We start from the raw sequence: 16,148 nt of genomic DNA on the forward strand, positions 1-16,148 counted from the left end.
GTTGTTAGTTCCAATGTGGACAATGATCTCTTGCTGGCCTCTCTCCCCCTTGAGAACATTCTGCATCCTCTCTGAGACATCCTTGATCATTGCACCATGGAAGCAACCATTCTGATTTTTCGCTGCTGGCCACAGAAACATCTTTCTGTAGCTCGGACTAAAGAATCTCCTAACACAATTGATCTCTTGGAACCCGAAGTACCCTTCATTGCATTAGAGCCAGTCTCAATACTAGAAACTTGGCTGTTCGTGCTACGTTCCCCTGAAAATCCATCACCCCCTACATTTTCCAAATCAGCATTGTTGTTTGAAATGGGTATAGCCACAGAAGACTCCTGCACTAGCTGCATACCTCGCTTACGTTTCCTGGAGTTAACCCATCTATGTGACTGTATCTGAGACTTTCCCCCCTTCCTATAACTGCCATCCATCACATGCTGTTGCTGTTGCAAATTCCTAATTGTTTCTTACTGTCTCTCCAACCGATCCATTCCATCTAATAAGATTTGCAAGCAACAGCATTTATTGCAGATATATTCCGCAGTAACCCTTAAACTCTCTTTAAACTCCCACATCTGACAAGAAGCACATATCACTCTACTAAAGGCCACTTTTGCTCCTTCACAATCTACAGACCCAGAAAATAACACCGTCTTATTCCTCTACAAAACACTGCCCCAGGTTAAATTAAGAGTTATGGCTTATATTTTAAGTTTAATCAAAAGATATATCTCAAAAAACATATAACCAAGAAAGAACACACTCTACCCACTACTGCAGACTTTCTGTAGGCCACACTTAAAACAATACATTTATCTGATTCTATGCTGTGAACTTTGCCCAAACAGTTCCTCCAAGATTAGTTGTGAATTTCACTGTTTGTTAATTTTCCCAGACATACTCCAATATCCAGCGATACATGAATTCAAACAGCAAAGTCAGTACTGCGCAGGTACACTGTGGTGTCAGTTTCTTTCTCTCTCTCTCCTGCACTGTCCTCACCATGTGCTTCCTTTGTCTGTTCTTCTCCCTTTCAAAACTGCTGTTGTTTTTGACTTTTTTTTCCAAAGTTCCAAAATAATGCAACAGCATATAAAACAGTAATTGCTGCTCCTGGAATTTGAGGAAATCACCTCCAGCACCTAAAATACCTCAAAAAGGGAGCAGCTGTTACAGCCAGAAATTTTTCCCATCCTCCATCTTGGATTACCCAGAATGTCCTCAGTCATGTGATGGAAGTGAAAAGGGGAGGAAGCATCATTCCAAGGTGTGTGGAAAGCTCAACCATAGACAATTTAGGCTGTGGACAAGCAAGGTTTACCCAAAGAAGTGCATCGTAGGTCAAACAATACCAGAGGCAATAACCTAACCCAGGAAAGATCTGTCTCAGAAGTCAATTTGGTGAGTTTAGTTTTCAGAGTCTGGTTACAACACTCCACAAGCCCTGCAGCCTGTGGGCGATAAGCACAATGAAGTTGGCAGCGGGTGCCAAAGTGAGAGCATAATTCCTCAATAATGTTGTCAATAAAATGAGGACCATTGTCTGAAGACAGGCAAAATGGAGTACCATAGCAGGGAATAATCTCCTTAAGTAAGACATTTACAACAGTTTTGGCAGTAGCATAAAAAGTGGGTAAGCTTCAACCCATCTCGAAAAAAACATCAACAATAACCAAAACGTACTTATAGTGTTGACACTTTTATAACTCAATGAAGTCAAATTGGAGGATTTGGAAAGGCCCTTCAGAGAGGGGTGTCTGCCCCACTGGGCAAGGAGCACCCTTACCCGGGTTGTGTTCTTGGCAGGTGAAGCATCGAGCCCTGCACATTGGGCCATCTGCTGGAGGCGAGGGTGTCACCAGGTGGTCAAAAGGAGATCAGATGTCGATTGAGCACCACAGTGTGTAGCATTGTGAAGACAATCGACTACCCATAGAGCAAGGGTATCAGATATACAAATCTGTCCAGCTGGAGTGGTCCATAGTTTAGTAACAGAATTATAGTAACAGTCGGCTTTGGACCAGAACTGCCTTTCAGAATCAGAGGCGTCCCCCTCTAAGGCAAAATATCTTCAATAGTTGATACTAATTTGTCTGAAGTCTTGTTGGAGCTTTAAGTCTGGCTCATCATTTTAGGCACATCATAAGACAGTCATGAGAGATGTGTTTTGCAGCCTCAGCAGCATGGTTACCAATGTCAACAGGGGAATTGGCCAGTATTATGGGTGGCACATTTGATAACAGAAACCTGTTTTGGGAGCTGGAGCACGGTTAGAAGATCTAAGTCAAGCAGGTGGTGGGAAATAGGAGTACCAGATGATGTCAAAAATCCTCTGTTTCTCCAGAGTTGTGCAAAATCATGTACAACCTCAAAAGCATATCAAGAGTCAGTGTAAATGTTAACACGAAGACCCAGATGCAAGCACGGATGAGAGTTAAAAAGCTCAGCTTTTTGGGCATAAAAGGGAGTCTCAAAGGCAGCAGACTCCAGGACAGAGTAATGGTCATTAACTATTGTGTACCTGAAAGGTGAGTACCTGTATGGTCCAGTGGAGGAACTACCATCAGTGAACATATTGATATCGGGGTCTGAGATAGGGGCGTCAGAAAGATCTGGATGAATTTGGATGTCCTTGTTGATGAGGAGAAAACAATCATGGTCAGGAGCAGATTAGAGTGAAGGGGAATGTGCAAGGAAATCGGCAGGATTAGTGGTGGTACAGTACTTAAAGGTCAGTCGGGGATTGTTGAGGAGGTAAACCTCATAATGGTTTTGGCAAGCAGCAGTCAAATGTTGAGTTTGTAACTGTCCCAACAGGTCGATTACCTCATGAAAACTGTAGATAACAATGCCCTGCTGAAGTGTGAGGTTTTCTGCGGACTGTAAACTAAGATAAATAGTGGTTAGGCTTTGGTTGGAACGGGGATGTCCTAAAGCAACAGAGCCAAGTTTAGTAGAGAACTAGGCAACTGGGCAGTGTCGATCTCCATGTAGTTCAGTGAGAACTGAGGAAGTACAGTCATCTAGAATAGTGCAGTACAGTTGGAAGGGTCTGTCATAGAGGGTCTTCCCAAAGCTGAAGCTTGTGACAAGGCGCTTAAGTTCATCGAAGGCTTGCTTTGCCTCTGAGGAGAGGTCGAAGGTCCCTTAGTGGAAGGTAAATGGGGTCAACATCTTAGTGTGGAGAGCAGCGATGGGGATCCATTGTTAGCAGAAGTTGGCCATGCCCAGCCACTGGCGTACCTGTTTCACAGATATTGGGACGGGGAAGTTGACAATAGAAGTGCTGGGGCTCTGTTCAAGAGAGTGTGAGTCAGCAGACACGATGAAACCTATAAACTTTACCTGATGCTGTGCAATAGAAACCTTTTTTTGGAGAGACTACATAGCCCAGGCGTTTCAGATAGTAGAGGAGGACAATGACATTAGAGCGATTGGATTCTTCATCCAGACTGGCAAAGGAGGTTGTCTACATATTGTATCACTGCAGACCCACCTGTGAAGATTAGAGATCACAATTGTTTCTGCAAGGCCTGAGAGAAAAGGGTTGGAGAGTGTATGAAACCTTGAGGTAGTCAAGTTCACTTTAGCTGCTGTCCATTAAAGGGAAAGGCAAATAGGTACTGACCGTCTTCATGAAGAGGCAGAGTGAAAAAGGCATGTTGCGGGTCAACAACAGTGAAAAATTTAGCATCTGATGATACCAAGGCTAGGATATGAACTGGGTTTGGGACCAGGGCATGAAGAGGCTGCACAATGGCGTTCATAGCTCTTAAGTCTTGAACCAGTCTATACTGATCTGGCTTGCCAGGTTTTGGGACAGCCATAATTGGAGTGTTACAGGGTAATTGGCAAGGGACCAGAATGCCTTGGTGGAGAAAGTCATCAATTAAAACAGTAAGGAGGTATTGGCAGATGGATGGTAGAATAACATTTGCGGTCTCTAATCTTCACAGGTAGGTCTGCACTGACACAATATGTAGACAACCTCCTTGTTGCCAGTCTGGATGAAGAATCCAACCGTTCTAATGTCATTGTCCTCCTCTACTATCTGAAATGCCTGGGCTATGTAGTCTCTCCAAAAAAAGGCTTTTATTGCACAGCGTCGGGTAAAGTTTATAGGTTTCATCGTGTCTGCTGACTCACATTCTCTTGAACAGAGCCACAGCACTTCTATTGTCAACTTCCCCATCCCAATATCCATTTTAGAGCAATCTGAATGGGTTCACAATCCGTGAGTCCAACATGGAAGGATGTCTCGACCCATACATCAGGGTAGACTAAATCAAGGATGTCTCGACTTTTGTGGTGCAGGAGTGTAGCATTGTGAGAGGTAGGGGTTGGATAGTAGAGGATAGTCATCCCTCCTTGAAATGTTTGCAGCTGATAGCAGTGTGGGTCAGCCCTGGTGACTACACAATGGACCAAGGGGCCCAGGTCCTTCCAAGTGATGTGGGGGCTGAGGTGTCTGCTTGTTTCTACCGGTGAGAGGGTAATTGAACAAAATCTGCTTCACCTTCTGGGCCAGTGATCTGAGCCAAGATCTGTATAGTCCATTCAGTATCAATCACATCTCTAAAGCAATCTTCAAGGGATTTGTCTTGGCCTGTCCGATCATAAGCAAGGGTAACGAGACTTCCAGACCTTTAGGGGTCAAGGTCAAGTGACCACCTTTGGAGTTTAGTGACATATACAGTTGACATTCAACTGAGTCAGAATCAGGTTGGACACCATCAGGGGAGCAAGCGAGTTTAACTTGGAAGGCACACAGCAGGTCTCATCCCATTAGATTGCAGGGTAATGTAATAGTGATCATAAAGCGGTGCTCCAGAGTATAGCCTTGGAAATAGATAGGGACTGGATGAGAAAGTGGACATTTGTGAGTTTCTCCTTGAAAGCCAGATGATTCCTTTGTCTCTTTAGGGATTGGAAGGTTCAGGTCGGATTTCACAGAAGGCATTGAGGCCCCTGTGTCAATCAGAAAGGGATATCATCTGTTTTCAACTTTAAGTAAGACTGTGGGTTCCTGCTTGTAAGACACAGAATAAAGAAAAGTTACATAGTCATTGGGAAAAGGGGTTATTTTGTGAAAAATATGTGACTCTGCGTCTCGTTTGTGGCAGAGGGTGATTATTATAAGAGAGTTTCCCCCAGTTGCCATAGGGGTCCTGAAGGTAATTTCCATAAGTGCTTCCTTGGTTCCCCCCTCCGTTGCCCCTTTAGGGCAGTTAGAGGCCCAATGAAGAGGTCATAAATAAAGCAGCCTTGGGTCAGGCAGTCACAAGCCCAGTGATATGGGTTGCCATGATTAAAACAGCCCTGACGGGGCTGCCTAAGAGGCGCCTCTCGGCTACGCCCATGACCATGGCCTCGAATGTGCGCAGGGCCGCCACTGTAATGCACAGGTAATTGTAGAGAAGTCACTTCCTGGACAACAAATTCTGACTTTACGCGGGTTGGAGCCTTGTCTTTGCTCTAATGTTTCCACAAACAGAACGGTGGAGTTGATTAGGATTAGCGTCGACCCAGTCCAGGTTGTTTATCTTGACTGCTGTGGTGACAGAGGGCGATAAACAGTTTAATGACATGGAGTTATATTGAGTATTGACAGCATGGAAATTCCAAGCTCGAACACCAGAATAAGACTCATCGCATTCTCGAAAGCGTTCAAGGAAATCTTCAGCAGACTCCTTACTTTTAGGGCGAAGCTCGAGGATACGGGTAAGATCAATAGGTTTTGCCAGTATGGCGAATGTAGCAGCAAGGATATCATCCTGTCGCTGCTGAATCCTGAGCTACAGCTTTGGAGAGGGCAGCGAAATCATTGTAACCAATGCGTTCAGTGAACTGGGCAGGTAAGGATTTGTTAAATAAGGGCCCAAAGGCCCTGGGCAGTGCCATCAAAACTTTAGTCGTGGTGTTTAGGAAATTAGTAAACTGTTGAGAATGGACAGAATTTCATGGGACTTCCAGGGGCAGTTGAAAAGGATAGTGGCGCTTTGACTGGGAGCGCCAGCCTGTGGATTTGGCAGTTCTCTCATAGGGAACATGCCTGGAGCGGGTATTTCATCTCCTGAGATTAGATTGGTGGTGGAAAAGCACAGCAGGAACGTCGATTTTCCTGCTCCTCAGATGCTGCCGGACCTGCTGTGCTTTTCCAGCATCACATTGTAATCTTGACTCTAATCTCCAGCATCTCAGTCCTCATTTTTGCCTATTTCATCTCCTGAGTCCTCCGAAGAGGAACTCAATGGGGTTTCTGATTGTTGAACAAATTGTTCTTTAGAAGATTGGCGAGATTTTGATTTTCATTGACTGCGAGTGTTCCAAGCAACAGGGTTAGTAAACTGAGGAGGGGGCGGGGAAACAAGTGTGGCTACGGCAGCAGCATATGTCTGAGGACGAGCTGCAGTTGCCAAACTACCAGGAGCCTGAGGAATGGGAGTAAGAGCAGCATTAACGGGGGTAAATCCAGGTGGGAAAAGTACAGGGGTTGGCAGCAGGGGAACAATGGGAATTTGAGGATTAGGTGGAACAACAGTTTGATAAGCAGGAGGTTGGACAGTCTGTGGGGAAAGGGTTAAGGCAGGGGGTGCTGGGGACGCTCGAATTGCTGATCTGGCAGGGCTTGGAATAACTGTGGGGGGGGGGTGATGCACTAAGGTTCTCTTGTGGAATAGGTGGGGTGGGGGAGGTGGTGGCAGTGTGAGGTGCAGACAGGAACATCAATCATCTGGGTCTGAATTTTCGCTGTCTCCTGCGCCCAAACCAAAGCCAACCATCGAACTGCACAGTTCTTTTTGTTTACCAGTCACCGGGGACTTCTCCTTTTGTTTCTGTTGACGTTTGACTCGAGCATATTCATTTTTGAGGACCTCAGTAGATTTCATGTCACCATCATTAGTTAATTCAATTCCCAATTTGGTGGCAGTATCCTGTCATGAACGCAAAACAGATTCTTTGCAGCTTTCATCACAAAATTACCGCCACAGTCCAATCAATTATTTTGTTTTTGAGCCCAGGTTTCATCGCCAAATCAATTGCTGGGCTGATTTAACCAACTGAGTACTTTTAGGATCACCCAGTGGCCCCTGCTTATCATCCAATGCCTTATTTAAGCCGCCAGAAAGTTTTCGCAGGTTTTCAGATTTCTCCGGATAATTCTCACATAATTTTACTAATGAAGAAGACGGATTTTCCATCTTGTCTATATTATTGCCCACCTTAAACAACCTTCCTTTTATGATCTCGACTCAAAACCTTCACTGTTTAACAGCCCATCAACACACAATAATCTACTGACTTCTGCAAACCCTTCTCAACTTTCTGAAACCCTCGATAATCTCATTATAATGTATTGTTATACTTCCTTATTTCATCTTTCACAGAACAATTTAGGAATCAATTTAAACAGTGACAATCTGACCAAATCAGAGTCCCCAACTCTATGCCCACGTCCCTGAACTGTTTGTGGAAGATCCTAACTTCTTGGGGTCCCTGACCACTGAGACCTCTGACCTCTTTTTAGGGTACCTAACCCTATTCACAGGTCCCCAACCTGTTAGTGAAGGTCCCTGACTTCCTAGGGTTCCTGACCCTGGAGGTCTCTGACCCTATTCACAGGTCCCCAAACTTTCAGTGGAAGTTCTAGGACCCTTCCTAGGGTCCTCGACCCCTTTCTTTTGCGAATTCTTACCAGGACCAATCCTTTTGGGCTGGACTTAGACAATAAACAGTGAGGGGTCAAGTCAACCAGATTTGAAGTACTTACGTCTGGCTGGCTGATTTATCCACACTCAATAGGAACTCAAGGCTCTTACACCCCTGTCCACAATCCGTCCATTCCGAATCCGGGTCCCGGCACCAGATGAAGATCTTGACCCATGGGAGGTGTCTCACGGTTCCACGATCAGCCAATAAACACTCGCAATTTGGTCTGGTTCTGTAAGATTTCACACTTTAATTATTGCCAGGCACATGTTGTTTAGCAACACAGAGGTTAAACACATCTGTGTCTTTAGGAGAAACTGCTCACATGGCTTAAAACAGACATTTTTATATATATTTTTGAGAGAAGTACAGGGCATCATTCCAGAGCACATTCAGACAATTACCAATCAATTTTAATAAAATGACCTAATTGACAGCAACTTAGCCCGATGATATTTCCTGGGAACCAAGCTTACTTTCCACATTCAAGCACCCCACCTCACAAAACTATTCTTTGCACCTACAATTGCAAGGCCAGTTAGGGTGGCTAGTAATGTCTTATCTAGTTTAGTTATTTCTATGCTATAAGAGAAGCATTGTCTGGTAATCTTTGTTGAGGCACACTATGGTTAGTCCAGGAATGCAGTTTTTAGCATCTTTAAGCAGCTTTAAGCGGAATTGTCAATTTGCAGCTGAGAAGCCATTTGTTATTTTAGTTGCATTAAGAAGCCATTTTATTGCTGCCAATATTAGTAAGACCATGTATTAAATGGTTGTTTCTGACTACAACTAATTACCTCAGCCTGTATTCAGATTTCAGCTCCTCAACTCGTCAAGGACTTCCTCATTTTTTAATGTATTTTGAAGCACATCAAACTCCATGACATCTGGATTTGATTCCTCACTCTATGGGTAAGTATTAACAACTGTTCAGGTTTTTCCTGCACCATTACATTAAACAGATGTCCGCTAACTGAACCTTAACTCCTTTGTCTTTCTTTTTAGTTTTTGGTTCGTGCTGTGACTTATGATAGTGGGATCTTGTTACTACACAGTCTGGAAAAATTCCAGGGTATTTTTATATTAACTCCTCAGTTCCCTGGTCTTTCTATGGCTTCTCGACAACAAGGGGTGTCAATCCCACTTTGGATCCTGCTAAATCATTCCCAAGAACATACTGTATTCCTGGAACTGACACTATGTCAATCACTCCCACTGTTACTTCCCCAGACTTGAGTTGGCACTCCAACCTGATCTTACAAAGTAGAAAGTTAAATTTCTGTCCATCTATCCCACAAATTATCACTATTAACCGCCACCAAATTTAAAACACCCTGAGTTAACTGTTTTCGAATATTACACTGTGCTCTGGCACCAAGGAGTAAGTGTTCAACATCTACACTGTAAAGCCAGATTGGTCCTGGCATCCTATACCTTTTGCTAAATATTTTCAAAAGGTCAAGCATCAGGTAGATGTTTAGTCTCGACAAGTCCTGATCATAGGACTTGTATCACTGTATTCCGAGGAACTGCATGAGGGTGATGATGATGATGATGATGAAAAGTATTGGACCCAGCACTAATCCTTGTGGCACTCCACTGGTCACAGGCATCCAGTCTGAAAAACAACCCTCCACCACCACCCTCTATCTTCTACCTTTGAGCCAGTTCTGTATCCAAATGGTGAGCTTTCCCTGTATTCCATGAGATCTAACCTTATTCACCAGTGTCCCACAAGGAACCTTGTTGAACACCTTACTGAAGTCCATATAAATCACATCTACCGCTCTGCCCTCATCAATTCTCTTTGATACTTCTTCAAAAACTCAATCAAGTTTGTGAGACATGATTTCCCATTCATAAAGCCATATTGACTATCCCTAATCAGTCCTTGCCTTTCCAAATACATGTACATCCTGTCCCTCAGGATTCCCTTCAATAACTTGCCCACCACTGAGGTCAGGCTCACTGGTCTATAGTTCCCTGGCATATCCTTATCACCTTTCTTAAACATTGGCACCATGTTAGCCAACTTCCAGTCTTCCGGCACCTCATCTGTGACTATCGATGATACAAGTATCTCAGTAAGAGACCCAGCAATCACTTCCCTAGCTTCCCACAGAGCTCTAGGGTACACCTGATCAGGTCCTGGGGATGTATCCACTTTTATGCATTTCAAGACATCCAGCACTTCCTCCTCTGTAATATGGACATTTTTGCAAGATGTCACCATCTATTTCCCCACATTCTATATCTTCCATGTCCTTTTCCACAGTAAATACTGAAGCAAAATACTCGTTTAGTATCTCCCCCATTTTCTGCGGCTCCACACAAAGACCGCCTTGCTGATGTTTGAGGGCCCCATTCTCTCCCTAGTTATACTTTTGTCCTTAATGTATTTGTAAAAACCCTTTGGATTCTCCTTAACTCTATTTGCCAAAGCTATCTCATGTCCCCTTTTTGCCCTCCTAATTTCCCTCTTAAGTATACTCCTACTGCCTTTATACTCTTCTAAGGATTCACTCGATCTATCCTGTCTATACCTTACATATGCTTCCTTCTTTTTCTTAACCAAACCCTCAATTTCTTTAGTTATCCAGCATTCCCTATACCTACCAGCCTTCCCTTTCACCCTGACAGGAATATACTTTCTCTGGATTCTCATTATCTCATTTCTGAAGGCTTCCCATTTTCCAGCCGTCCCTTTACCTGTGAACATTTGCCCCCAATCGGCTTTTGAAAGTGCTTGCCTAATATCGTTAAAATTGGCCTTTCTCCAATTTAGACCTTCAATTTTTAAATCTGATCTATCCTTTTCCATCACTATTTTAAATCTAATAGAATTATGGTTGCTGGCCTTAATGTGCTCCCCCACTGACACCTCAGTCACCTGCCCTGCCTTATTTCCCAAGAATAGGTGATGTTTTGCACCTTCTCTAGTATACTGAATCAGAAAATTTTCTTGTACACACTTAACAAACTCCTCTCCATCTAAACCCTTAACACTATGGCAGTCCCAGTCGATGTTTGGAAAGTTAAAATCCCCTACCATAACCACCCTATTATTCTTACAGATAACTGAGATCTCCTTACAAATTTGTTTTTCAATTTCCCTCTGACTATTAGAGGGTCTATAATACAATCCCAATAAGGTAATCATCCCTTTCTTATTTCTCAGTTCCACCCAAATAATTTCCCTGGATGTATTTCCAGGAATATCCTCCCTCAGCACAGCTGTAATGCTGTCCCTTATAAAATATCCCTTATCAAAAATTGATATGGCCATTGTTGGAATATTGCGTGCAATTCTGGTCTCCTTCCTATCGAAAGGATGTTGTGAAACTTGAAAGGATTTAGAAAAGATTTACAAGGATGTTGCCAGGGTTGGAGGATCTGAGCTATAGGGAGAGGTTGAATAGGCTAGGGCTGTTTCCCCTGGATCGTCAGAGGCTGAGGGGTGACCTTATAGAGGTTTATAAAATCATGAGGGGAATGGCTGGATAAATAGACAAAGTCTTTTCCCCTGGGGTCTGGGAGTCCAGAACTAGAGGGCATAGGTTTAGGGTGAGACGGAAAAGATATAAAAGAGATCTAAGGGGCAACTTTTTCATGCGTGTATGGAATGAGCTGCCAGAGGAAGTGGTGGAGGCTAGTACAATTACAACATTTAAAAGGCATCTGGGTGGTTATATGAATAGGAAGGGTTTGGAGGGATATGGGCCAGGTTGCCAGCAGGTGGGACTAGATTAGGTTGGAATATCTGGTCGACATGGATAAGTTGGACTGAATGGTCTGTTTCCGTGCTGTACACCTCTATGACTGTATGCATGAGGATGTTATTCATCTTGAGCCACTTCTCGCATGCACCCTTAGTATATCAAAGTATACTTCTGTCAGTTCCTTTATTTCCTGGTTAAGACATTTATATTTACTTTCTCAACCCAAGCTTTTTCTATTGCTTTCTTGTGATTCTCGAACTGAACTGCAATGGGTCCACCGCCCACAGTCACTTGGTTTTTCTTAAATATTATGTCGAGTTTCCAAAACAATCCACCTGTGTCTTTTCGCCATGTTTCAATGAATGTCATCGAAGCATATTTATAGACATATTGATGTCATTTCATTACAACCTGATTGTGACGTTTTATCTGTGCCTTTCTAACAAATGGACAGTTTCCAGAAATGTGAGCTAATGTTTCTAGTGAAGCCTCACATTTCTGACACTCTTTATGCATGTCTGAGCATCTGCTTGATAGCGTAGTCCTCATGAGGTATAGATTACACTGCAATAACCAGCTATTGATTAGCCTTGAAGATTTGATGTCATACGATGTTTTGATTTGTGATCTTACAACTTTTATAATAATTGATCCCAGATCCCTACCCTTTTAGTTCCAACCATTTTATCAGTTCACACTCTATCCATGCCTTGTAGCTAGTCAGTAACCATGCTTTGTCAATATTTGTTCAGGATCAGCTTGACTTATGGACTGGGAGGATAGCAAGAAGTTTTTTCCTAGAGTGGGGAATTAAATTACTAGGAGTCACGAGTTCAAGGTGCGAGGAGAAAAGTTTAAAAGAGATATGCATGGAAGGTTTTTTATGCAGAGGGTCGTGGGTGCCTGGAACGCGTTGCCAGCGGAGGGGGGCTTGATAGTGTCATTTAAGGTATATTTAGACAGATACATGAATGGACAGGGAGCAGAGGGATACAGATACTTAGAAAGTAGGCGACAGGTTTAGATAGAGGATCTACATTGGCACAGGCTTGGAAGGCTGAAGGGCCTGTTCCTGTGCTGTAATTTTCTTTGTTCTATTGTAAGGTTATGCTTATCTTGCTCTTGAAAGGTCTCAATTTCCAGCAGGACCTTGAGCTTGCATAGTCTTTTCATTCTGTCCAATTTATTCTTTCGAAAGAACTGGAATGAAGCCTCTATCACTACGGCTGTGGATGCCTCCAGTGACTCCTATTTTCAAATAATTGCTCCGGGATTTGAACTTCTAGTTTTGGCATACCTAGTCCCCCATCTCTGTTTCTAGCATATAGAAGACCATCAGTTGCTTATGGTGAGAGATGTAAAATATGTTTGGTTGAGTTATCGGATTATTAGATCCTGTTTACAAAGTGTTTTCTGGGAATGTTTCAATAAGGATCAAGTGGTAATACAACCTTGGGGAAATATGCATGCTTAAGAGTTCAGTCTTTTACATTGGTCTAAGATCGGCGGTTTCCAGGCTTTGAAAGTCAGTTCTTGAGCCTCTCTTCCTAATCTCCCTCAACACCTGCCCATAAGTCAATCCAGACTCCCAGGTCTCTCTTTCCGTTTCTCCGTTTCTCCTGGGGTAATATATTCAATTCTTAGCATTCGTGTTCTTTCTGCTATTACATGAAAAGGTAATCTCTTTATAAATAAAATGGAAGCCTTTGGTCTTAGAGACATTGATTGTGAGACCAGTGTTATCACAATCTGACTGGACAATTCTGAGATTTTTCTCCATTCACTCACAAGGGCAAGATCATCAGCGAAAGTCAAAACAAAACATTTAATCCTTTGACAATTAACTATCATGGCCACTCCTGAATTAACTTTCTCTAGGGTGCACAACTCCAGATCCAGCACAATGTTAAAGCATTTTGGAGATAGGGTGTTCCCTGCTTGACTCCAGTCTCAATTTTTATTGGGTTATTTTTCAACCAGTTGCCTTCAATTACAGTTGTATTATCTGTACGTAAATCATTGATTAGCTGTATGAATTTTTTTCAACAGGCAGACACCTGTAGTACTTTAGTGAGTAGTTTATGACTGACTGAGTCAAATGCCCTTGCAAGATCAACAAAAATAACTGTGAGATCCTTTCTGGGTTTTTTTTTTTGGTGCCTTTCATAATATTTTCCATGTCTGTGGTGTTTTTGTTAAAGTCTGGAGTCAAGCTTAAAAAAAAACACTTCTGCCTAGGATTTATGTGAACTGCCTCACTTAATCTTTTAGCCATGATCTTTGTAAACTGGCGAAGTAGCATGGGTTCAATCATAATGGGCCTCCAGTAGTTAGTGACATTTATCAAGCGCTCCTTATCCCTTTAGGACTCGGTAGTGTAAGATTGAGCAAGAATCCCCGGTATTAAAACATACGGACAAAACCCTGGATTTTTCACAGAGTCTTGGACTTTCAAAACTTTTTATAACAGAAGTGAAAGCTGGAATGAGTCCAGCAGCCCGGGAATAGTGATTGCTGTCAGGAACTATTGGTTAGCCTGGAATCCCAATTTACAAATCTTCTCTAAAAGAACAATTGACCGAAACCAAAAGACCCTAGTCTGAGACAGCTTTTTACACTTTGAACTTTTACACACAGCGCAGACAGTCTGGGGCCCATAGAGATTTTGAACATTCAAACTCGATCAAAATCCATTCATGCATACTCTAACCATCAGAAGGCCAATTAACTTCAGAACAGAACATCAATTTATAACTGCCAGCCCTAATCTCACCTGAAATGGCCTTTTTCAACAACAAGCTTCTGCATGAACATGTTGTGCCTGCCACACAATATGTTTAACTCCCATATCTAGCAAAGAAACTGCGAGTTGACTCTTAATAATAACAAACAATGTATTTATTTATTTAACACAGTTAATATATAGCAACAAAATACACGATAAACCAACAATTTATACTTATAAATCTAATCAACTATCTTGTGCTTTAACTTAACTCTGGATGATCGTATACCATCACACTAGATCTTGGCCTTGATCCATGTGGTGGTCCCAGGGGTGTTTTCTCTTCACAGTGGTTGACCTCAAGTTACTGCCCTGAGGATGGTGTTGCAGCGATTCTTATACTTAATGGTTGTTCCAACCCTTTTGAGAGGGTCTTTAGTGTCCTCCAGTAGATCGATCAGGGCTCAATCACCCCTATTGATCAGACCCTGGCAGGGAGGTCCTTGGGCATCCATTCCTGGAGGTGTTAGGTGCACATAGGTCAGGTAGCCCTCTCCAAATAAGGGTGTGAGGCGCCCCTGTCTGGCAAACAACTCGAGGTTCCAATTGTGCTGGGGATAGCATTCAGGTTGATATATTCGGTTCAAATTCAAGTATATTATATTGTCTGCAGCTTCTGGATTAATTAACATACTGTCTGCAGCAGCAGCCTGTCTGGATTCTGTAGCATGTTTATTAGCACAGTCATTTTGGTCAAGGCTTCTCTCAAGTTCCCAGCATGCTTCATTTATTGTCTGTTTCTTGTAAATTCATCATTTTGAGTGGCCCATCGACCACAAACATCTTACCCACAGGTTTCCATCCCCAACAAGCAGCTTTGGAACCAAGAGCCACAGAGGTCGAACTGACAACAAGAAAGCCAAACCAATGGCCTCATCAGAACAAGAGACATCCAAGAGGGGGCAGCCAACCACTATCCAAACAAGAGCCATGAGACACAGCCTGTTCTGAACCAAGAGAACCGATGGTAAGAACCTCAGCAACCAACCACGATCAACAAAATTAAAAACTGACAGCTTTGAAAAACAACCAACCACAAGTCCTCAGACACAACCTGGGGTGAAAACCAGGCCCACAAAACCAGCAGAGAGTAAAGAAAACCAGGTACTTATCCGAGGCATCCAATATGCACCTTACCGCATCAGCAGACTCAACCCAAACTGAAAAGCCTTCGCAATCCAAAGTCTACATTGAGGATCTGGATATGGCAAGTGGGAACTGCCAGGCACACTTCAAAACCATGTTTCTCAGTGGTGAGCTTAAACTCCCAAGATCCCATGTTTCCGATCTAGCTAGCAGGGAGGGGAAGGTGGGTGGTGACTGTGCATTGGGACCCCAAGTCTAGGGATTCTCATTAAAGAGTCTGAAATTAAACACTGTTGTTTTCATGTGTGTGTCAGTAGGATGGAGTTTTAATATTGTTATTCTTGTTAATAGCATTTTTAAGGTATTACTGTTCTCTGTCTAGTTGATTGTGTTAATTTCCTTGATTTATTGCATTACCTAGTTTCTAATTATAATTACCTTTTGTATTTTAAATAAATGCATATTCTTTTGCCCTGAAACATCTGTATACTACCTCTTCATTTCACATTCCCTAAATAAGTCCAGCATCCAGAACCCAGGGGTCTTGAAGTGATTTGAACCGCTTAAAGATCAGAAAATAACTGATTGTAAACCAGAACTCTACAGCAGATACTATTCTTTATTTATATTCACACTCCTCCAAGTTCAAATTCATTTGCCACTTTCTGCACACCTAACAAGCCCATGAATATTTATTTATTTGTTTGTACTGAGGATCTCTATCAGTTATGTGCTTCTAAAAAGGGAATGCTTATTTTTGTTTGATGACACTTGAGCACCCTAGCTAGTTAATTAGAATCATAGAATTCCTACAGTGCAGAAAGAGGTCATTTGACCCATTGTGTCCG

The 16,148-nt window shown here is 42.7% G+C and overlaps 1 long non-coding RNA gene across 1 annotated transcript; it reads left to right on the forward strand.

The window, feature by feature from the left end:
- The first annotated feature begins 5,467 nt into the window (after window positions 1–5,467).
- Window positions 5,468–15,236, forward strand: LOC148149383 (uncharacterized). The gene is made up of 3 exons (XR_015757756.1): window positions 5,468–5,721; window positions 8,524–8,622; window positions 15,009–15,236. It is a non-coding gene; the product is annotated as an uncharacterized LOC148149383 (long non-coding RNA).
- The last annotated feature ends 912 nt before the right edge of the window (window positions 15,237–16,148 follow it).

This window comes from Chiloscyllium plagiosum, unplaced genomic scaffold (assembly GCF_037043375.1).
Source record: "Chiloscyllium plagiosum isolate Xiang-an unplaced genomic scaffold, Cpla_swu_hap1 HiC_scaffold_8, whole genome shotgun sequence".
Classification (NCBI taxonomy): Eukaryota; Metazoa; Chordata; class Chondrichthyes; order Orectolobiformes; family Hemiscylliidae; genus Chiloscyllium; species Chiloscyllium plagiosum.